Below are 23,501 nucleotides of genomic sequence, written 5' to 3' on the forward strand. Positions count from 1 at the left end.
CTTTGAAAAAAAAACCTGCCGAGGTAGGGGAGATTTTCATCTACGTCGCGGGCGGATGACGGCAGGTGATAAAGCTTCGACTTTACGATAGTGGTCTCCAAGACGAGAAAGAAAGGAGGGAGAGAGAACGGCCCTCTCGCTCGCGTTCTCTACTCTATACAGATCGTTCTACTCGTCCTGAGTATCGCGCGCGATTTATGTCTTAAAAATCAAACGCGTCGAGAGACTGAAATTGCACATCCTAACGTGTACCAAAAACTTAGATGGAAAGATTTTATTTATTGGTCTCGAATTTTTAATAATTATAATCTTAAATAATGACAACGAAGACCTGACGAGATGTAGATAATTGTATTAAAAATATAATACTTGAATCATGCGATTTATCCCTATTCCGATTTATAATACTAATTTAGGGAATATCTAATAGTTTTTATTAAATTTATTGAAATATAAAATATACAGCAAAGAGAAGTTAAAAAGAAATTTAGTCGCATGGCATGGAACAGATTAATAAAATGCAACGACTGCTGAGTCTCTTCTCCTTTTATGACACGGGTCTCGTAACGGATGATGGTAACACTTTGCTCGCGGGTTCGATGATGCGTTACGCGGCCGACAAAAAATGTCCGAGTAGGATAACGATGTTCAATGGTTGGTTCGTTCACGGTTGCGGATTCAGGTCCCTGTATCAGTATTGGCGGCAGATTTATCGCCAGGAAAATGACTCGCTCGCTCTCGCATCTAGACGCGTATCGTAATCTTCGAGTCGATGAAGATAACCCTGGTTGGTATCGATACCGAGCCCCGATGAAATTGACACATCCATCTATCACCCGGCATATGCATGGCATGCATGGGAAAGAGCCCGGCGCGGCGCGACGTCGCGGGACTTGACCATGCATAATTCACCGTATCTCTGTCGAACGGTCCGAAATCCTGAATAATAAGAGTGGGCTCGAGCGTTCTTTTTTTTTCGATCAAACCCTGTAGTATCATCCATGGTGGGTGTCCTGTATTTCGTCGATATATCTCGAACTAGCAGAGAGAAAGAAGGAAAGTGAGAATGTCATTCTCTGATATCGCTATGATATTCGGTTTTCGGGTAAAACAAGGATATTTTTCTGAAAATTATAATTTTTCTTTCCTGCAGACTAACATTGCAAATTTTAAGTGTGAAATTGGAAAATATCTTTTCAAAGAAAAATATAATTATTTTCTTTGATCCTAAAACATTTGAAGGGATACCAGTCTGAAAAATATTCCATTAAATTCGCGTTTAAAAAAATAAAAAGCGATCTAGAAATTATAATAATTATATACTCTGCTTTTTCGAAGAGATCTCGTTCGAGATCGTCGCGAAAAGTGAGTCGAGAGTCGAGAACGCATATAAATGTTTTGGCGCGATCGATGCCGGCCGGGCACTGCGAAATAATTTACAACGCGTCCTGCGGCTCCTATCGATGGCATCGACGTGCGAGATCGTGGACGGCTGGACGCGCGGAGACAGCACCGAGGTCATTTCCGTCGAGGCGGCGAACGAAGGGTCGATGGGTTTGAGGCAAAGGACGATGACAGAGAGAAAGAGAGAGGCCGAGTCCCTTACCGACAATGGCGATCGGTTCGGGTTACGGGGACCGGCAGGGCGAGCCGAAGTGCACGGCATCCAATATGCAATAAACATACGGGGCTTTGACGTATTTAATAGTAACGTGGTCGTATAATGCTTGACATGCATGGAAGCTTTTATGGGGATGCGTATCTCGGCGCGCGGCTCGACGCACCGGCCGTGTCTCTCTTTCTCTCTTTTTCTCGGACGGCGAAAAGACCCCGCGAAGATACTCGCGCTTACTCGGATATCCAATATTGCCCCGCAGATTAGTCGGTTGAGAATCCCTGTTTTCCTCGCCCCGCTCTTACCGGAGAAGTGTAGCCGGCGGTTAATTGCGTGTCCAAGCTCGGGGAAGGATCTTTAGGCTGTCACGGGCTCGACGGGTCCGCTTCTCGCGCTCGCAAGGCCCCGAATGCGGGACGCGTGTCCGTTTCGTGAAATCGCGGACTTCTGAAACTGCGAGCCTCGTGGACGGCGAAATTATTCGGATTAAAAATTCTTGCACGCGCGCTAAACTGCATTTTATCGGAGAATCTGACTCGTGATCCCCCCTTTGAGATTTTCGAGATTCTGATCGTTTCTAAAATTATACAATACAGAAGCCGATAACTTTTAAAATTGCGATTGTTCAAAGATATTATATCTTTTGGAAACCTTGAATATTAATTCTTGAAACTGCGATTTTTCAAGCAAGAAATTAGGATTTCTATATAAGAGTGCGATTTGAAGATTGACAGATCATTAACAGAATGCGTTCTTCATATAATTATATCGGTCGAGAGATTATGAGTAAATTTTTTTTTGTTTTATAATTAACATTGTTCGTTCGTTTCAGTATCTATTTACCGAATGTGAATCGTCAAGAAAGAATGGCGTAGCAGATTAAAATATGCATTTCAAACTAAATTTTATTACTTTTTTTATATTCCTATATATTTTATATTTAAATAAATAATTTTCTCTCTTATTTGTGTTTTTAATACTTAATAATATTTTTATATTCTTAATCTTAAAGATGCAATATTTTTAACATAATTTTTGTCCAATTAAATATTAAATTATTATATTACATATATTATTTTATTATATAATTGAGATATTAAAATAATTTTTATATTTATTGGTTAGAATTATTTAACTTTTATAACAAATGACGAAGATGCATACAAATAATGCGCAGCTATTATGATACGCAATACTGGAATAAGCGCTGCAGTCAACGCATTCTTGACTAATGACGATTCTCATCGTATTGCTGTAACCATCGCTGACGGATTACGAGACCCCACGTGTTCCATACGCATTCGCATAGGATGAATTATCGGATAACCATCAGACGTGGTGTAAATCATCACATTTATGCCGTCAAGAAACTAAGCATGAATATAGTTGTTGTTTCAAAATAACTATAGTTGAACTTTCTTTTAAATCCGATATCGAATAAGATAGTGAAAGAATTTTAGACCGCGAAGAGTTTAATAAATTAAATTTTTAATTGTATTTTATTTAGAAATATTAAATTTTTATTTATAAAGAAAATAAGGAAAATAATTTTTGGATATAAAGTAATTTTTTACTATTTATTAATGTAGTATTTATAACGTAAAATTTAATGCTTTATATATCAATTTATTAATAAATATATATTTTACTTAATAATTACAACATCTTTGGAGCGTTTACGCGTAAAACTGTCACCGCGGAAAAGCATCTTTCGTCGTTACGTGATTTTTTTCACATGATTACGCGACCTCGAATGAGCAAACGAGAATAGGAACATAGACGAGAGGAATGAAACGAACGAACAGTGTTTCAATCTCCGTAATGACCGCTCGCTTCGTGGCCGTGCACCGAGAGACAGAGTGGATGCTAATAACAGGGAAACTCCATAGTGTCCGTAGGTAGTGCTCATTCAGAGATACTTTTTTTTCGCGTTTCCATGTTTGTTCGCGAATGGAAGGTGGGAGAGGGGAAAGGGATTGTTCGAAAGAGCGAAGGGTTTGGAGAGTCGGTCTGAGGTTGGGACGGAGAGAGGAGAGAAGAGACGAAAGTCGGGTATTCAATGGCCCGTGTCATCGCGCGAAGACACATACGTAATGCTCGATTTAAATGCGACGAAGAGAGAAGGAAGGAACGGTCGAGGGAGAGAATGAGCCGGGTTAAAGCAGGGAGAAAGAGAGAGTGCGGTGGATAAACAATGAAACGCTAACGTCACTATATCTCCGATATCCCCTTCGGTCTTCTCCCGAATGCTCTGCCTTGTCCTCTGTTTTCTTCTGGGTATAGCCTCTATTTGCGTGTCTCTCGCGGGTTATATTTTAAACGTTTGTAAAACTTGGTAATAAACGTGGTGGGTTGAAACACGACCGTCATCGCAACGACGAACGAGGCCATGAGGACAATAACGACGACGACGACGACGAAAACAAGAGATATTAGAGAGAAAGAGAGAGCGAGAGAGAGAGTGATAGCCCATCGGGGATGGTACGGGGGTAGAGACCAGGCCACTGAGGGCCGGAGCAACAATTACACAGAGTGCGCTGCCGCGGAGCCCTTTCAGCCTCTCTCCCACCGGAGATGATGGATTTGTTGTCTTCGTGGTCTCTCTGGCACATTGTGCATCCACCGGACCGTGCCACTGTGCGGTTACTTCCCCCTCTCTCTTTCCGTGTGGCACTTTCGTATAATTCTCGCGTTATAGAGAATCGCTATTGGGGGAAAACGGACGCGCGCGTAAATAGCGATGAGCATAGAGCAATGAGAAGAGAATTGGGGGATGATGAAAATTAGCAGATAGCATCATCAGTTATCAGGGTGGCTTTTAGTAACTTATCTTCTTTTCTTTCTATCAGTTTCGATGTGATATTACACAGTTTAAAAAGCAATTATCAAGATCTATACGAGTACCTAATTACAAAAATAATGTGTGAGTCGAAAATATAATTTTCAAGCATTTTAAAGCAAAGAATATACTCATACTTTGACATATTAAAAAAAAAGATATGTGGTATATATATGAAAAGAAAACATTTTTTCTTTTATTTTTATATGTTATAAAATGATATTGATTACTCAAACTTCAATATATGTACTTATAATAGCTCTAACTTTTTAGCACGTTATTAATTAATCTTTATTAAAAATTTTTATGTTTTTTTATTATAAATTTTTAGTAAGTTAATGCATACATTTTTATTATATATTTATATTTAAAAAAATTAGTATAGAAACAGAAATATATAATAATAAGATTGGCATATTTCATATTGCGAAAACTTAAAGATTTTGACGCCTATTTCGGAAATAATAAAATAATTGTACAGCGAGTAATCATGTAATTGCGATAGCGACAATCAACGTTGATTGCCTTGATGACCTTTCGTCGACATCGATCACATCGCGACGTCGTTGTTTCGATGAAATAGTGCTCCATTTAACCCACCGGCTTGCAAATATCTATGTTAAACCGAAATTTACGACGCGACCGGCATATTTTATTAGGACGGGCATCTTTCATGACATGTTTATATAACCGGACCGGAAGAAGAGAATTAAAGGTGGAATGAGACGATTTCGATATAGAATTAGAGACAAAAAAGTAAACCACGCGTTAGTAGGATTAAAAAAGTAACGGATCTCGCATCCTCTAGGTAAGCTGTGACAAAAGTTGGATTTCATAGCTGACTAAAAAAAAAATCGAGAGAAGGAATAAGCCCGCCGAAAAAACGATTCCTGCGAAAAAAGGAATGTAAACTTATTATATGACGAAACCCCTGTGAGTCACTGCGAGATGTTGCAGACGAGTTTTATCGGTACATTTTTGCACGAAATGAGACGATTCAAGTCACATGAAACATGTATGAATTCTTAGTGATTTTTAAACATTTAATAGTGATACTTTTCTTCCACATTTACACAGTAAATCGAATTAATGCAATAAAGAAGTGTTCTACGAGAATTAAATAATATAATTAATATATAATATAATATAATATATTCGAAAATTAAATTCCATTAAATATCATATCCCACTATATTATATACATTTCTATGCTAAACTTTTATAGACAGAAGATAATATGTAAACAAATATTTTTTTACTTATTTTAACTATTTACTTTAATAAATGTGGGAAAGATCCTTAGCTTTGATTCTCTTTTAATCAGACTATTTATGTATATAAGATTACGAGATATCATGTAATATCCTTTTTTTTTCGCAACGTGAAAAAATGTAACTCGTAAATAACGCGATGAAGACTGCTAGTAGCACATGTCTCGAATGTATGAATACTTGCATCTCGAGAGTCACGCGAGTCACATTTAGCATTTAATCGAGAGAGACGAAGCATGCAAAAGTTCGCTTGCCTCGGGTACATTTAGCGCTCTGGGCGCTAAAGGGTCATCGTCGGCCTGATTACACGAATGCGGGGCAAAGCCGATGGGAAGTGAACCGCGAAGAGCGCCGTTCCTCTTCCGCTAGTGATCGACGATGATGGCCCATGGGTAGTGAGGTTGGAGGTCAGTCCCGTCGAGATACACCGCTGGCCGCTGGGTGAGCCACGAGGGTAAGACCTCGGTGCCCTGTACAGAGGTCCGGGTCTCCGATTAAGAGGTTCCTTCTTATAGTCGCGCGCCACACGAGAGAGGATCGTCGTCTCCCCGTTTTGTCTCCTCGCGCGTCTCTTCTCTTCTCTTCTCTTCTCTTTTCTCTCGTCACCCAGACGGCGTGGCTGCGGGACACGAGATAGACGTTTCTTCCCTCGCTCGTAGCTTGGATTATTGGCCGTAGAGTTATTTCCGTATATCGTGTCCATTTGCCTTTTATTCTTTGCGTATACGCTTCTCTCTGCTTCTTTCGAGAGTAACTTGAAATCGCGAGTCATTGTGAACTTGGGAGATATCGACCAGTAAATGAATCGTGATATATCCTGCATCTGTTTCTCTGAAAATAATTATTCTTTAATTTTTTATTGTCAAATGAAAATCATTATTACCTTATTCGATTACTAATTTATAATCTATAATATCAGCAATATAATATCAAGGATAGTTCATCTCACATATCGTACTTATAACTGTGACTTTTAATCGAGTTTTACTTGTATGAGATGAAGATATCATATCATCGTATTATGATCTCGTGAACTGAAAAATAAACAGTCACATATTTAGCATTATATATAAATATAAAACATAAAAATACGAATCTTTTTTTTTTTTTAAATATCTCTAGACATTACGATATCAATTGCATTAGAGGAGGAATCTTTGCACATTACTTCTTGTATCACGCTTGTTAGTGTTAAATATATAGTTGTACATCTTTAAATATTTCGGAACGATGTGCGTTTTATGAAAAAAAATCTCTTTCATCATATCATTAAGATAGTGCAATCGCAAACACATTTACATTACAACAAAAAAAAAAAAAAAAAAAAACGAAGGAGATAGCATAAATCGACGAGGATTTGATTTTAGAAAAGAGATCATGTAAGGATCGTTCACCATCTACGCGTCGCAACGGCGATCCTATGCCGGGGTTGAGCTAAAGATTCTCCTCTCTTTCTCTTTCTATTCTTCCGTCCGGCACAAAGCCCAGACTCCTCGTGCTCTTCTCCTTCGTCCATTCTCTTTTCTTCCGCGGAACAACGGATGAGCATCCAGAGGCGGGAGGCTGGGCAAGCTTCGGAGAGATAGATGGCAGACTTTCGTGGTGCGCGCCCACGTAGCAGCGATGTAAGTCATGCTTCTTTATGGGGCGGCCCGTGACCCCGCTACTTGTAAACCGACTAAAGATTCAGAAATAGCCGCGGCACGGCTCCCCGTCTCCGCGTTCTTTCCACCTCGCTTTATTTCATCTCGCTCGCGCATACCTGCTCTCGATCCCTTCATTGTCTTTTCTTTTCTACCCTCCTATATTTCTTCTCGTCGACCGATCCCAGAACACTACGTCGGCCAATATCGTAACGCATTTACCGCAATATGATCCAGACGACAGAATCTCGCGAGGTCATCCGCGAGAAGGTAGTCGCTGCCTCCTCCACGTTAGAATACTTTCTTGCTGATCTCGCGTTTTTATCGCGGAAATCGATTTAAACGATAGTCGAGCATTCTTCTCGCGGTCGAGCTCGCTTGTCTCTCGAAACATGATCGATTTCTCTGCACGAGCAAACGGAGGAGGAAAAGGATTGTTCGAGCGGCGCGTGGATCGAACTCCTTACAATAGGCTTATTATGTCGCGGCGCTTTCCAGCCATGCAGCGGCCGATTCAAAGCATCTGTCGATAGTCGTCTCGTCGTGGAATCGCCGCGTCGTCATATATATATACATACCGTCATCGAAATATAATAATATTACCGGGTGCGCGTTATCTGAAAGAAAGAGAGAGAGGGAGAGACCGCACCGATGTGTGATCAATCATATCTCGCGGAGAAAGGCGCCTATCCTTCGGAGTGGACACTATTCAGCGCTTATTTATCGGTCTAGAACGCGTGTGTTGTTGCTTGCACGTTGCCGGAAACATTGGCAGAAAACAACCACGAGACAACCGCATGAGTTTGTCGCGAGCGTCTCGATGAAAGAGCCAAGACAGCAAAACGCGACGTTAGGGACGCGCGATCTGTTACGACTCTTCGTTTTCGCGAGATCATCTTGGAGAACGTTGTGCCCTCGAACGGTGGGCTTTCCTGGCGGCTCGTAAGTCGTGATGTCTCAAAGCGAACAGTTATCTAAATATTGTACTCTGCGGCTCAGGGGAAAGGCGAGAGTACGTGATTGCATGTACTTCATTTATCTTTCAACTAGATACGACGCGTGTGACACCTGAAATTAATAGATGTAGAGAGAGAAAGAAAGAGGGAGAGAGGGAAATCGGCGTTAGATTTTGCTTCACAAATGTGTTTCAGAGATGCAGAAATGTCTAATTTTTTTTAAAGTTGCTCAATAATTCTATAAGTGATTAAGTCAAATTTATGCTAAATAAGAATCTATTAGAAAGACAAATTAATCGAAAATTACTACTACTTGTATATATTTATTTATCGTTTTATTCCTATTTAAATTGATGTTGGTTTATTCTATCCTTAATTATTTGAATTATTTGAATTATATATTTGAATCAAAATTATATTCGTAAAAAAGAAGCAAGAGTAGATTATACAAAAATCACGCTCTGTAGCTGACATTTATTTTTCGGAAAATTCTATATAGATTCTATCTTGAGTGGCTTAAAATCGGCAACCGTATAAGGTGTCGTAAGAGTACCTGACACGAGTATCGTTCAACGATCTCGCTGAAAAAGCCAGGTGAGCATCGCCAGTTCATTGTCGTAGCATGCAACGTCAGCAGGTTATACAGTGTCTTTTCCGCGGAATATACGTCAATGGAGTAGATTGAACGATATCGAATTTCCTCTTTTATGTATCGATCATCGCAACCAAATATTCGAACCGGCACGCTTTCGAGGCGTCTCGATTGCGCCGAAAAAGATATGTCGCTTATAAAGAATTTTAAAGAATTTTCACGCATCTAAAAATTTTAAAGAATTTTCACGTGATGATAAAAAGGAAAGCTTTTGCTTATTTACGTCTCGATTATTTCTTGTAAAATTCTGTATATATATATTTTTATTATGTATATTTTATTATATTTATATATTGTTATATAATTTACATATGCATTACGTAATCTTCTTTTTTGTTATATCTATTTTTATTATAGCTCTTATTATACAATATGTATAATTATATATGGATATAGCTTTTCATTGGGGAACAGTATCATCCATTTTATATATATGTTAAAATATTCTCTAATGAAAAATTCATACTTATTGTTAATTCGCGATTGGTTTTTTTACGGATTAGTTTGATTCGATCTTTTAGACCTTTAATATTTTACGTTATTGAATTATCATTGACGATATATAATATATTATTATTATTGCGTATATAATTATCAAAATGCGATTTACAAGAGAGGAACGGATAAGCGCCGTGTCGGTGCATCGCGTCGGATGCGCGTCGCCGGGTTGACGCGACGATTTTAAAGTCCGACGATGATCGCGGCCGATAATAAATTTAAATCACGTAATGGTAATGGCATGCGCCGAATTCAATACGCGCCGCAACGGATATTACTTTGGATGTAATTTCCTTTTAAAGGCGTTAACCGTTAAAACGCGGCGCGTGTGATAAATTCGAGTTCCCGTATCGCGCGAAGTATTTTCCACGATCCTGCCTCGTTCTCTCTCTTTCCCTGTCAGGATACTGGCGGAAGGATGCGGCTTCGTATCGGGTACTTTTGCGCTTATTTTATCGCGCCGAGCAATTTTTCGCAACCGAATCGAGCCTTCCGTTATCGGCGATTTATGATGGCGAGTCTTTGACGCGAGGCAAATGCGAGGAACGCCAGAGATTTTTAGGAAATAACGCGATTTTTAGAACGACAGTGCGAGAAAAAGAAACTCCAGGAGCTACAAAAGTAACGGCTTATATATTCTTGCAAATTTTAATTTTGTTCATCGTCTGTTCATTGCGCGCGATTGTCAGATAACGCAATTTCAAATCGTATAGATTGAAATAATTACATCAGAGAATTTTATCAATGAATATTTTTTGTCTCTTCTGATGCATGTTTCACCATTCTTCGGCGATTGCTTAATGGAAGAGCTGGAACATTTTCATGATTGCCGATAAGAGCTCACAAAGCATAACTGATAATGCACTATTCTTGCTTAACTGCTCTCGACGAGTGTAAATACGGATCCACTTGCGTTCTCTCTTTCTTTCCGACTAAGAATTTCATAAGAGATCGAATTAAAAAATTTTTCGATAACGCGCGCAATGAGAGAGATTTTATAAGACTCGGCGCAAAAGTTGTCCATCGAAATCACAATAGTTAACGCGACGACGCGCTAACTTTGCCGTAAACATAATTTGTTATTTAAATGAAGGGCTTCACCGAGAGATTGTTTAGGCAGTGTGCGAGCCAACTGGTCGTAAACGCAGTGCGGTCACATTCACTACAATCGACAATTTTCACCTCGGGCACCTGAAATTTGTTATGCCAATGAGGACAACTTCTTCGAGGCCCGCCGTTGCACAACATATTATCGTCCCACTCGGAAACGCGTATAAGGAAATGGCACGACATTATTTCGCTCGTATCTTCTCGGACGGTCTAAGGTATACTCTGCGCGATATTACTTGTCATATACATCATTATCGAATGACTTCTCACGCCGTTTGAATTTCCGATTAGAAACATCCGGGATTTCAGTTATTATTAGCGGACGTTTTACAATAGACGCATTTGTATCATATAAATATTTTTAAATCAAAATTTTATATATTTCTTTTCGCAATTATTAAAGTTAGTATATTAAAATTTTACTGTAACTGGAATTCGAGAAATTTGGTTAAAAACGAAAAATTTACCTATTAAAAAAACAGACACGAACATTTGAATAAATAAATTTTCAAATAATAAAACAATCGTTCTTTTGATAATGAATTTTATTTATTATTCGAAAGAATAATAATAAAGAATATTAATTGAGATCTATAAAATTAATGAAGCTTGTTTACAAGTCTATGAACATCATATATTTGCTTAATCACATAGGTCTTTTAACTACATACATAAATTACATTATTTTTGTGCCTCAAGTCACCGAAGCCTTTTATTTAATACCATCAATGCTTTAAAGTGAAAAAGTATATTCTCATTTTTAAGAAGTATAAATATATTGTGCAAAATATTCTTGTTTCAATAGCAATAGGAATATTCTAGAAGATATTCTGTTCAGATAGTGAAATACTCGAATAATAAAGATTTTAAATACATATACGAGACAGAGTTAGAATAAGTTACAATAAATTCTGCATAGTTTGTGTGTGCCTTAATTTCTTTTTAAATTTGTTATTTATTGCAAAATAATTATTTAATTAATATAAAAACGATAATTTTTTCTCTCTTCTCTTTTTTCTTTGAAAGCAATGTTATACGATAACACTTCAAGTACTTTGAAGACAATCTCAGAATAATTTAAATGTTTGTTCAATTAGCGGCGTGAATGAATTATTTTGTCATCTCTTACTTTGCTCATGTTTTAATGTTTCTCTTCGTTCATTAATCGTTATTACTTTCTTATCACTATACAATTGCTTAAAAATTTGAAACAGATCGAACGATTATAGAAACGCCGTTTCGAATAAAATTCAGAATTGTGTCTATGGAATAAAGATTGTGATCGATGTAAGGAGATGAGAGGTGATTCGTACGGATACCATAATTCGTGGTGGCATGAAATCAGGAAGAGAGAGAAAGAAAGACTGATAGAGCGAGAAAGAAATGAAGAAGGGTGGAAAGAGGGGGCGGGAAGGGGGGATTCATGGACACTCGAGCGCTAAAAGCACATCGTGCGGGGGATGTCACGGGAAATATGGAACGTGCAGGACGGGCGGAGTCGCGTCGACGTGTAGAGACGAGTGGGTGCTTCGAGAAAGTGCATACACTCCTCGCTCTTTGCACCCGCCACCCTTCCCCCTTCGGGTCCCCCGTTCTGCTCTTTGCCCGTTCGCCGACACTCTCCAGCCCCTATATCGGCAATGGCGCCTCCGGTGCTGCATCGTATCGCTGACGCGCGGAGTGTTACTCGATTACGACCGCAAGATGCCAAAGTCGAAGAGCACGCGCCGTATATCTCTCTCTCCCCGAGAAATTGATCACTCTGGTCTCCTTCGATTGATACGTTTCATACCCGGCTTCTCTGTCTCTTCTCGTCTGACTTCTCTCGCGGTGCGGTTGATTCTTTCTGCGGTTGCCGTCCGGTAACCGCTAATTGACTTAAATCCGCGATAAACAGAAGTCATTTTTTTTTTTTTTTTTTTTTTTTTTTTTTTTTCAAGAATACACTTTACATATAACATGTGCACATTTATCTTACTCGTCATATATTTTTAATAAACTTTATATGAATCAATTCACCGCAATATTTGGAGCAAAGTGCTCGCAACCTATTTTCAATCCTTTTATCTTTTTTTTTCATCGTATAGAAATATATTTTAAAGATAGTTTTTTAAATAATTGTGCAACGAGTTACTACACTCGCGAAACATTTATATCGATGTCATCAGGCGCTCGTCTCGAAGGTCGAACGTCGAAAGTTTTCATGAGGCCAACGTCTTTCGTTCTCGATTTTATCAGTACCGTCGTCGCGAGCGAACTCTCGTCGTTGTGCATCACCGTAGTATAGACTCCAACGATGTCAAACGAGATACAAAGTTCTCTCGCAATAGCGTCGCTTTCCATGTTTCGTGGTGGTACACCGTGGTTACGAAAGTAAAACGAGGCGCGAGAAGAGACTGGCCGAGGGCTGGTCGGGGAAAGGAGGAACACACAGAAAGGAAACGAAGGGAGAAGAATAGGAAAGAGAGAGAAACCAACTACTCGACTCTATCTCCCGATGCCTCCTCGGTCGGGACCAAGAAGTACCGGGGGTACCGCTAAAGAGGCAATTACGGGACTCTCTCGCTGGAAGACGCTCGTAAAAGTTAGGGCGAATGAACGAATAAGAAGATCTCTTCTCGCAGCCGACGAGGCTCGCGCGGGGAAGAACGGAGGTAGGAAAATAGGAGAAAGAAAAAGACGATGATGAAGCTGGGCGCGCGCGCGGAGGGGAATAGCCGATCGAGCCTTTTAGAAGATTTCATCCCGAGGCGGCGTGTCATCGGTTCGCTCTTCTCCTTTTAGGCCGAACCGTGCCGAATCCGCAGATGCGAGACTGACGCGCTCGTGCTCTCTTCGACGAGATCAAGATAGCCTGGCCTAGAGGGGCCCGACGGAATACGACCGCGAGATACGATCCTCTCGAGAACAGAACCGGCGACCGCGAAGCGAAGCGGACATTCCACGGATAGTATATGCGAGTCGTTATCGATGATTTGCTTTTTCAGATCGTTCCTAAGGTTTTTGTTACTGCCGCGGCGATTTTCTCTCTCTTGATCCTTTTGTTACTAAAAACGATCACAATCAAAGTGTCACACGTAGAAATAATTAGATTTGTTTGACTAGATATTTATGTGGGTATATTTATATATATATTATATAAATTATATATATTTTAATATAATTTATATTTGTATATTTTCTTGTATTCATTTTATGAATACTTTGTTTTATTCTTTCTTGTATTCATCTTAACTTAATCAATATAATTAATAAGAATATGTAAAATATACAAAAAGATACTTTAGGCAGATTTAATTATGACATATAATTCGAACAACGAACAAAAATTTTATTTTCATGGTTTAATACTTTGTCAATGTATGATTCTTTTGAGGAAATATTTTATAAACAATTTAATAATCTTTAAATTATTAGTAAAAATTTCTTTTTTAAATTAATACAATTAAAAACATTTTTCTGCTATCATAGTTTTATACATGTAAGTTTATTATTCTCATGTGTAATTCTCGTATGATTTATCACATAATTGCTTCAAACTCTTCGTATGGTAAATCTCGACACTATTTAATTAAAAATGTTTGAGTCGCGATGTAAAGATTTCCGGAAATCTTCTCGATATGAGTGCGAAACAACGCATTTTAGGAAGGAAGAAGTAAGGATAGGGAGACGCATTGAAATTCGAAATTCAACCGGAAAAGTCCTCGTCGGAATATATCCGGCGACCCTGTGCGAAGTCGATAATCCGGCGAGGTTGGACTTCGGGTTTGCAGCCTTGGACCGTGAATACGGGGATGGGGATAAAATGAAGGCAGGAGAGAAAGACCAAGAGCTCGGACTAAGGGTGGGCGACCAAAAGTAGATTGATCCGTGGTCATCGCGCAGGATGCTCCAAGTTACTCGCTGTCAACCATCCCTTTCTCTCTTTCTCTCCTAACTCCTTTCTCTCTCTTCCGTATCTTTCTCGCAGTGTATCTCCTGGAATATATACATATATACGTATTTCGTTCTGGTCTCTCCGAGACTTATATCTGCCGGTCATTCGTCCACTCACTTCATTACGAGTGGGACGACGATGGCAATGACAACGATTCTCCCCCTCTTCATCGGTTCCCGGCTGTCCTTAAGTGAAATCCCGACATCGATCTTGCTAACGACCCGGGATTAACGCTAATTTGTCGACCGTCGCGATATTACCGAATCGCCGAGATAACTTCGTGGTTCATCCACCTCGCTCCATTTCTTTCTGTCTCCCTTTGTAAAGTTACCCGTCGGTGGATAACGCGCGTCCTTTGCGAGGGACGACTAGTGAGAGGGGCTGAATGGATGGCGAGACTCACTTTGTTCATTCGTAAGGATATAACTACCCGGTATTACGTGCAACGTGAGTCGACTATTGTATCTGGCAATGTAAAAACTCGCTTCGTCAAACTTTTGTATAACGTCGAACCTTTGTAAAATCGCGTCTTATCTTTTAAATGGTTAACTAACCCTTTATCAAACGCTATATTGTCAAAATAGGACAATTATGAATTTAAAACTTTTAATTAATAAGAATGAGTTGTGAGAGAATAAAAAGAAATGGAGCTTTTTTTTATTTCTCGAAAAAATGTCTTGTGGATTTTAAATATTATTATTATCATTATCAAGAATTTTTTAATTCAAAATTTCGCTTCAAGATTAAAAAAGATTTAGTTTTAACATAAATCTCAGATCTTCTAACTAAATCTTAAAAGATAAGACGTGTGCGCATGGGTCGTAAATTCAGTTCTTAAGAACTCAAATAGCGAAAGTAGATTTGTAGCTGTTCTATCTTTAGAACAGATAGAAAGGCAGATGTTGATGGCTTAATCAGCACCACCGAGTCACTGTTGGAAACTTTTTTTAGTGTAGAATGCAATATATACGGTTTCAGAAGTCGAATTTATATATACATAATTATATAATCGCAATTATTTGTATTCATAATTAAATTATTATATGTTGCATTAGGAGAAATCTAAATAATAAATAATAATAAACTAGTGACATATTTTTTGCGAGTATAATGAAGGAATTGCTATTTTTTATATAAAAGAATATTTATTTAAACGATATATTTGCGCAGAATCTGACCAAGAATTTAACTTAATTGCTCTAAATGAGCGCTCTAAATGAACGAGAAAAACACACTGGATTCACTTCGAGATTGTGCTCGCTTTTAATCGCGATAAAAAATGAAGATATTTAAACTGCCGAAAGGCAATTAGAACGCGAGTAAGAAACGAGGGAAACAGAGATATTATTCGCGCAGTTTACGCGCTTTATTACCATTAATTAATGGACTCGGGTGCATATGTTGTGTATATGTGTGTGCACTCGCGACGTAATACAGTTGCTCCATATCTGTCATGATCGCGTCACAAGTCACGTTTGCAACTGCTCGTAACCGTCATACATGTTGCGCATGAAATTGATTCGTCTTCCTCTCGATTCTCTTACGTATCGAATCTCGCGGAAAATTCCTCACATTAAATATGATTGTCTTGTGCTATCCTTTATCTAACAGTCTCTCTTTAATAAGTTTGCTTTAATCCTAGAAATAGTGTAGAAATATATTTAATGCATGCTATTGCAGTTTTATTATTAATTATTATAAGCAACAATTTAATTTTTTATTTTATAGAATAATATTTGACGATAGAAATTTTCTCTCGTTTTATTCGTTTTATGCCATAAATATTTATTAATACTTATTATCTTTGTTAATGCGTACAACAATTCTATAGAGGGAATAATTTTTATTTGCGTGTTCTAAACATATAGTGCATACGTAACATCTGGATTAACAAATTAAGACAAATTATTTATCAAATTAAAATTTTTTTGTTGGCTTTTCTTTGAGATTCCTCTTAATATAAGATTTTTATATTTTTTTGAAAACTTTGCATTTTGATATAACTATTTTTATAAATGTCATAATTAATTTACGATCACTACATTAAGGCGATCGTGTCACTGACAGAGTGAAGGGCGCGAAAAGAATAATTCAACCTCGATACGACTACTGAGAACCGATTTAAAGACTCTGCTCGAGGGAAAGGGGAACGTTGTCATTACGACGGGCACGGCAACCGAAATACCGAGAAGCAATGTTGCTTGCAGCTTTGAAGTCTGCAAGCTTTCGCGATAATAGCGTCAAGAGTGTCAAGACGGACAGTAAAAAAAAAATAAGCAGTCTTCTCTGCTGAAATTAGATTATGGAGTCATCGTCACTATTTTTTCGTAGCAAACGTACTGGTTTATTATTCAGCCATTAACAAACTGTCAATATACGATAGCTTTATTTATCGCGATCGTTTTGCAATACAAAAATTTTTGTTTAAAGTCTTGTGCAATATGTAAATAACAATCAACAATTTTTTGATCGGTGTCTTTCAATACGTGCAACTGTGGCGACGCGATATATCGAACGGGATAATATCCTTCCCTTCGGCGGATCCCGCTCGATTAATCGTCTCGAGGATGGGTATTAGAAGAAGGGGTGGTGAATATGCAAAGTATCTTTTTCCTTTCCTTCCTCGCTGCTCGAGATCGGGCTCTCGAGCGGAAGGATCCTCTGGCGCACGGGAATCGGATTACGAGGCTCGTTAAAATATTATTCGGGCGTAAGTTCTTGGTGACATGCGGCGCGACTCGGCGTCGGTGCGTCGTCTTCGTCTATGCAAAATAATCGCTTCTTAATTGCGGAGTAATTGCGAATTCGTGGATGGCACCGGGCGCGCAGTGCTGTCTCGCCTCCCCATCCCCAACCCCCGTTTTCCATCCTAAAACGGCGCCGTCTGTCGCCCGCATTATCCGCGCGAACTTAAACTTAACCCTTCGGGCAGCACAGAAAAATGTCGTCGGTCGCAGCCTGCGCGACTGGCGAGCGATTTTTCATCCTATTTTGTTTCAAGTTCCTCGAGATGCAATTCGAGAAAAGGCAGACGTTGCGTGCTTTAAGAACGATCTTTTAAATTTCTTTAAAGCGAGGGATAAAAGGACATTGTTTTAATAATGTGCACGAATATTTATTAATATTGCGTTGAAAATATAGAAGGAGATGCTTATTAAGATTGTAGTAATTATAAGTATTAAAATTATTACAAAATTAATTATGTCAGAAATTACTAATCGTCTATATCACATTTTATCGGTGTTTGGGATTATATTTATCCAAAATGGATAAACTTGAAGAGAATTGCTAAAGTAAATTTATAATCAATTTAATTATGAAATATATTACATTTAAAATCGAGTCAAAATTAATATCCTCCGCACGAATCGTCTTGTGCTTCATTCGATCCTATTCAATGTCGCTTCGATCAGAAAGTCTGCCAGAGCATCTTGCGCGAAACTTGAAAAGACGGCCTTGCTTATCGCGACTGCGTCGTTCTCGTTGAGCACCAGGGATGTTTTCACAGAGGGATACTTGCTGATCGTCTGGCCTGGCGTCTCATACGGCGCATGCCTTGAAATCATGGCTGATACGGCCGTCGGGTCGACCGATGTACGTTAGAAGGCGCGCTCGATGGCCGTGCTTAGAGTCCGCGTGCGAGAGTGTACACCGACCACCGGTGGCAAGAATAATAGCGAGGGTTCTCTCTCCGGGTTGTTCTCTTCGTCTCGCTTCTTCGTATACCGCGTGCTCCTCTTTCCGCGGCGCGGATAACACGCCGCAGTCCTTCATGCCGGTCGCCGGCGACCCTGCGAACAAACGGGCCGCCAGGCGGTCTTATCTCAAGACGCTTTAATGTGTTTAACCCGGCGAAGATAGTGGACAATTTATTGCTCCCTATTTTAAGCGGAATCTCTCTCGCTCACCTCTCCCTCTTACTCTCTTGCGCTCTCTCTGCCCTTCCGATTTATTCTCTTCCTCTCGCTCTCTGCGACTACTGTTTTGCCCCGCGTTGGTAGCCTCCTCTCTAATTTGGCTCGAGTCACCCAATGAGACCCAGATCTTCATACTAAACAAAGTGACGGGAAAAAAAACGGAAATATTTCCATCGTCTTCTTTTGCAGTCTAACTTCTTGCACTCCTTGACATTCGTTTCTTTTTAGTCAATAATTAATGATTAGCTTTATGTATATACAATTTATTTTTTCGTGATAACAAGGGTGACACGAATATCAATTTTTAATTGACATATAATGTAAATAATACTGATTTTCTCAAGACAGCATCGACAGATGTTTTTTTAAGTTTAAGTCAACAGGATTTTGAACTATCTCGGTCCGATTTATTGGTCGACGATAACGCCAGAAACACGTGCGTCGGAGTCCGAAATCGGAGTCTTTGCTGTCATATGTTCTTTTACTCCTCGTAAGATCCCGTTTCGTATCGCAGAACATTCCGGGAAGATTTTGAGAGAACGTGGTGGACAGGTCTTCGATAAATGGCTTGCACGTGAAGGGAATTAATTACCAAAACGTCTGTGCACGATGTAGTATAGAGAGAATATATCTAAATAGATAATGTTCGATTAATTTCAACTTTAATCATGTAACATGTACACATTTGTATATAATTTTAAATTAATCCTATTAATATTACAATTCACTACAAACCACATCGATTTTCACAAATAATATAATCGATTACTAAACGTCAATTTTATCACTACTCTTCAATATCACGTACAATATCAGCTTTTGTCGGTTACAGCGATCCATCCAAATATAGAAAATATAATATAATGATATGATTAACGAAGATATAATTAATTATTTTCTCTTTCGACTATCCTACAAAATTAAATTTAACCAGATTCACACAAAATGAATTTTATCTTATAATTGCATCGGAAAGCGGAAGAAAATGATGCCGATTATCCTGCTCGCGCACACTTAAATTCAGATTTAAGTGTCTGATGTCGTAAATTGGTGGTGCACCGTACATCGAAAGGTCAACTGGCTCGGGTAGAACCGAGGGAAAACGGGCTCTGCGGATTTTTCCGAGCCGGGTTGATAGACGCGACACCTTATTTTCCGTTCCGGCTCCATAAACCACCTGGCGAGACCGTCGAGGAGACGGCCATTGAGCGCGAACCGTCGCGATTTTTCTCCTCGCGCGAACTCACTATGCATCTTGTCGCGACGAATGAATACGCGACCTTTCCTCTCCGTTGCATAACGACGACCGGCACTCTCGATAATAGAGCCGCATCCTCGATGCACGCGGACGAGAACGCATTTAGCGTCGCGCTCGCTTGAATAACGATTTATAAAACTCTCTCGGCGACACTCGCAATACGTCGCTCATTCTCTTGGTCGGGCTCATTACGAGCGTTATTTGTACGTCTGGCCTCCGCGATCGCGACGAGAGATCATCGGGGTCCGCGTGCGTATCTTTGTTTTTTTCTCTTTTCTTTTAGCATGAGCGCGCGTTTATTATGATTTTGCATGGCTCGTACAAATGTAACGCAATCGCATTAATTATTTCGACGATAATACGTGGAAAAAATTTAATCTTGAATATGATTTCATACACTATAGGATGGATGTAGAAAAATTAAAAGAGGGAGAGAGAGACAGGAAAAAATAAGAGCCAGATTAGAAAAGATAACACAAACAAGAAAATAAAATTTACGAAACGAAGAAAAAATATAGATGTATAGTAATAAGACGTTTGAATGTTTAAAATTTTATATTACGCAATTATTATTTTTTCTTATAAGCATAATGGAATTTTTTTCTCATTGGAATAAGAATTTTTTCTTAGCTATTTTATGATAATAAACCGATAAAACGGCGTTGTGTACGGAAAATATCTTTCCATATCTATATATGCATTCTTCGCATACAATGTGTTTCTCGAGCATGTTTTTTTTTCTTTCGCGATGTTTTCTTCACTCTTTCTCTATCTCTCGTACGTCTCACAGCTTCCTTTTCTCCACATGGCCTGAGGTCAGCCGGCGTTAATGAGCGAATAAATACGCATGTGCACTGCCTATGCTAATTCGGCGTATACTCGCGTCGATGACAATGCGCGTAGCAATCGTCCGATTGGATTGCGGCAGAGGTGACGCGTGCACTTTGGCCCCCGTCGTAAAAATCGCCGAGTTACCGTTCCGCTGCAGCTGCTACGGATGCAAATGTCGACGCTGTCGTCGTCTTTACAGACACGGCGGCCCCGATTATTCGCTATGCAGACCGTCCTGACCGCTGCGCGTTTCTTGATTCTCGCCGATAATTGCTGGATCGACCTCGTCGCGCCGGGTCAAACGCGAGTCTCTTTCAGTGTTTTCTCTCCCGACGACAGGTGATCGCGATCTAATCTAGAGACGCGTGCGCCGATAAAATTGATCACATCGTTTAGTCAGGAAGAATTGTATTTATAAATCAGGAGAATGTGCAGCTTGGAAGTTAAACGGACAAAAATAGCTTATTTGTTATGTGAACTTATTATAGAATTTTCGAGATTAATAGAGTGATAGGAGATAATTAAATGTCACATGAGAGAATATTTTATATTATATTATTCAATATTTAACTTATGTATTAGAGCAAATTTTTTTTTCAATAGCGATAATTTTCAAGTTCTTTTCTTCTAAATTTGTCTAAAAATTGATTTTTCATATTTTGTGAGATTAACAAAATATATTATTAATTTTTTGATCTATATTTCGATATATTTCAAATACGGTTTATTTTATAATAATTTTTCGAATATTATTTAAAAATAGTTTATTTTTATTAAATTAAATTAAATATAGTGTATATATATTGCATTTTCTAGGAATGGTATTAATTCTGGATCGCTCTAATTATATTTTTTCTATCGAGTATTTTGAAAAAATATTAAATTTTGTCGACATGCATAAAATATATTTCATGTTCTTACAGAGGTATTATTACTTTACTATTATACAGAAATATTTATACTTTACTGCTTTGTTATATCGCTTTCGCGTAACATCTTTTATTGCTGTACACATCATTGTGCATATGCATAGCAATTCGCGATCGACTATAATCGCGTAAACGCACTTAAGCAACTTCTCGCGAGCGTAATCCGTTCTCCGTAAATGTGATCTCTTTATGAAGGCGTTATTTGACATTCGAAACTGTGTTCGCTACCGCGCACGCATTGTCACGGCAGATCATTATGGTTAGAGATACAAAACGCACGGCACGTGACTTGCGCTGATTAAAATGTTAATCAGCAGTTTGCTTTTCTTTTTTTTTTTTGGCTCTATCCCGCTCCGCCTCTCTCCCTCTCATCCGATATCCTTTCAATAACTCGGTCCGGAGTCTCCGTCAGTGAATGAGCCGCCCCCGTAGGTCCCCGTGCGCCCATACGCGTCTCCGGTTACCTCTGTGGATTAATTATGGGGGTAGATCAAAAGAGCATGCGACCACAAAGCCGGGTAATGCAACGGGTGGTCCGTATTCAAAAAGCGCGCCTCGTGTTTGGACTCGGTCGAGAGGCCTTCGTGAAAGCGAAATATGTATCTCGTGCGCGCGTTCCACCGACGAGAATTCTTTTTTTTTCTTTCTTTTTCTCTTTATCTTTCATTCTCGTGCTTCTTGTTGTGCAAGATTGAGGCTGCAAGCAAGCCTGCTCGAGACGAGATACTTTAATCTTTCGTTTTAATAGCGATTACCGAAATTCGTTGATATAAAATATGATTTTTAGGTTTTTTCTAAATTGCGTTTTAGATAATTGCGAACATCTAGGGCAGATACGATTGGGTTGGAAGAGCGATAAGTAAAGAATTTTAATTACATGGAAAACAACTCGCGTTATTTTAAAAAGATGAGTAAATAAATATTTGTTTCCTTCGACTAGAATAATAACAGCTATAGATAACAGTATTATATGTAATATAATATAATATGCACTTTTTTATTATGACATTAATATAAATATTGTCTTTCTTTTCTACAAAAAAATAAAGCAAATGCTTAATAAAGGTTTCTTGAAGATTGTATTTTTTATCTTAATTATAAATTTACATTTTCAGTTAAATAACATATTTAAAAAATATATATATATATTCAATACTCTGTTTTTTTTTTAATTATGAAAAACGGGAGGAGATATATGTGACAGATATTTTATCTAAGCAGAAACTCCTCCGCATTTATTTGTTTATAATTAATTATGATCGCATCAAGAAGTCCGATTGCTCATTTGCATAGATGACGAAATCTCATCTTCTTTTTCTCCTTCGCGCTTCGGACGATTATCAAAAAGTCTCGAGAGTCGATCGAGTGGCCTTGACTTTGGGTTATCGCCGGGTCACAGGGTCTAGCTGATATGTTCGTAGAGTGGAACGAAAAATCGCGAGAAAGCTCTTCTGCGTATGCATTATGCGCGGATTTATGTACTTCGCGAGTTGCATTGTTACTTCGGAGTACGCCTTTGCACGGACATTGAATGTCAGGATGTTAATTGCACATCGCCTTCCTCTTTGTTGCCGCCTTTATTATAAACGCACAATTTTTTTGCCAGATTGGATAAAAAGTACGACGACGGGATTTTTATATTAGGCTTCACGCTTTTCTTTTGTCCGAACTCGAGATGGATTTATATATCTTTTTTTTTCTCTCTCTTTCTCCCTCCCTCTCTCTCTCTCTCTTTCTCTCCTCTTTTTATGGGTAAAAGTCCGTGCATATCAAGCTCCGGGTAACCGACATATTCTGTGTTCCATGCTGGACGTACATATCCTTCAACGGGATTCGCACTTCTCGGATTAAACGAGATATTATTTTTACCATGCGCGGCAGCAAAAGCGAAGAATCGCAGTGTGTGTATGCGTGTATGCGGTATTTTTGAATTTTTTAAATTCTGCACACTTTCTCTATCTCTGCTTTCTGTCGCAACGAGTGTTTTTAACTTTTTGTGGATTACGCTTTCGTCGCAGTTGTCAACGCCCAGGCATCACGTGCAC

General features: G+C 38.8%; 1 protein-coding gene and 1 long non-coding RNA gene across 2 annotated transcripts in view; one reads left to right on the plus strand and one right to left on the minus strand.

The window, feature by feature from the left end:
- The window catches only part of LOC145941008 (uncharacterized), a 77,371-nt gene that overhangs the window by 14,465 nt on the left and 39,405 nt on the right, over positions 1-23,501 (plus strand). The window lies entirely within an intron of this gene.
- Positions 17,816-20,147, minus strand: LOC145940778 (uncharacterized). The gene is made up of 2 exons (XR_014426072.1): positions 18,430-20,147; positions 17,816-18,312 (listed from the first exon to the last, which is right to left on the minus strand). It is a non-coding gene; the product is annotated as an uncharacterized LOC145940778 (long non-coding RNA).

This window comes from Prenolepis imparis, unplaced genomic scaffold, assembly GCF_030444845.1.
Source record: "Prenolepis imparis isolate NDT839.2.m4 unplaced genomic scaffold, iyPreImpa1.0 SCAF_9, whole genome shotgun sequence".
Taxonomy (NCBI): domain Eukaryota; kingdom Metazoa; phylum Arthropoda; class Insecta; order Hymenoptera; family Formicidae; genus Prenolepis; species Prenolepis imparis.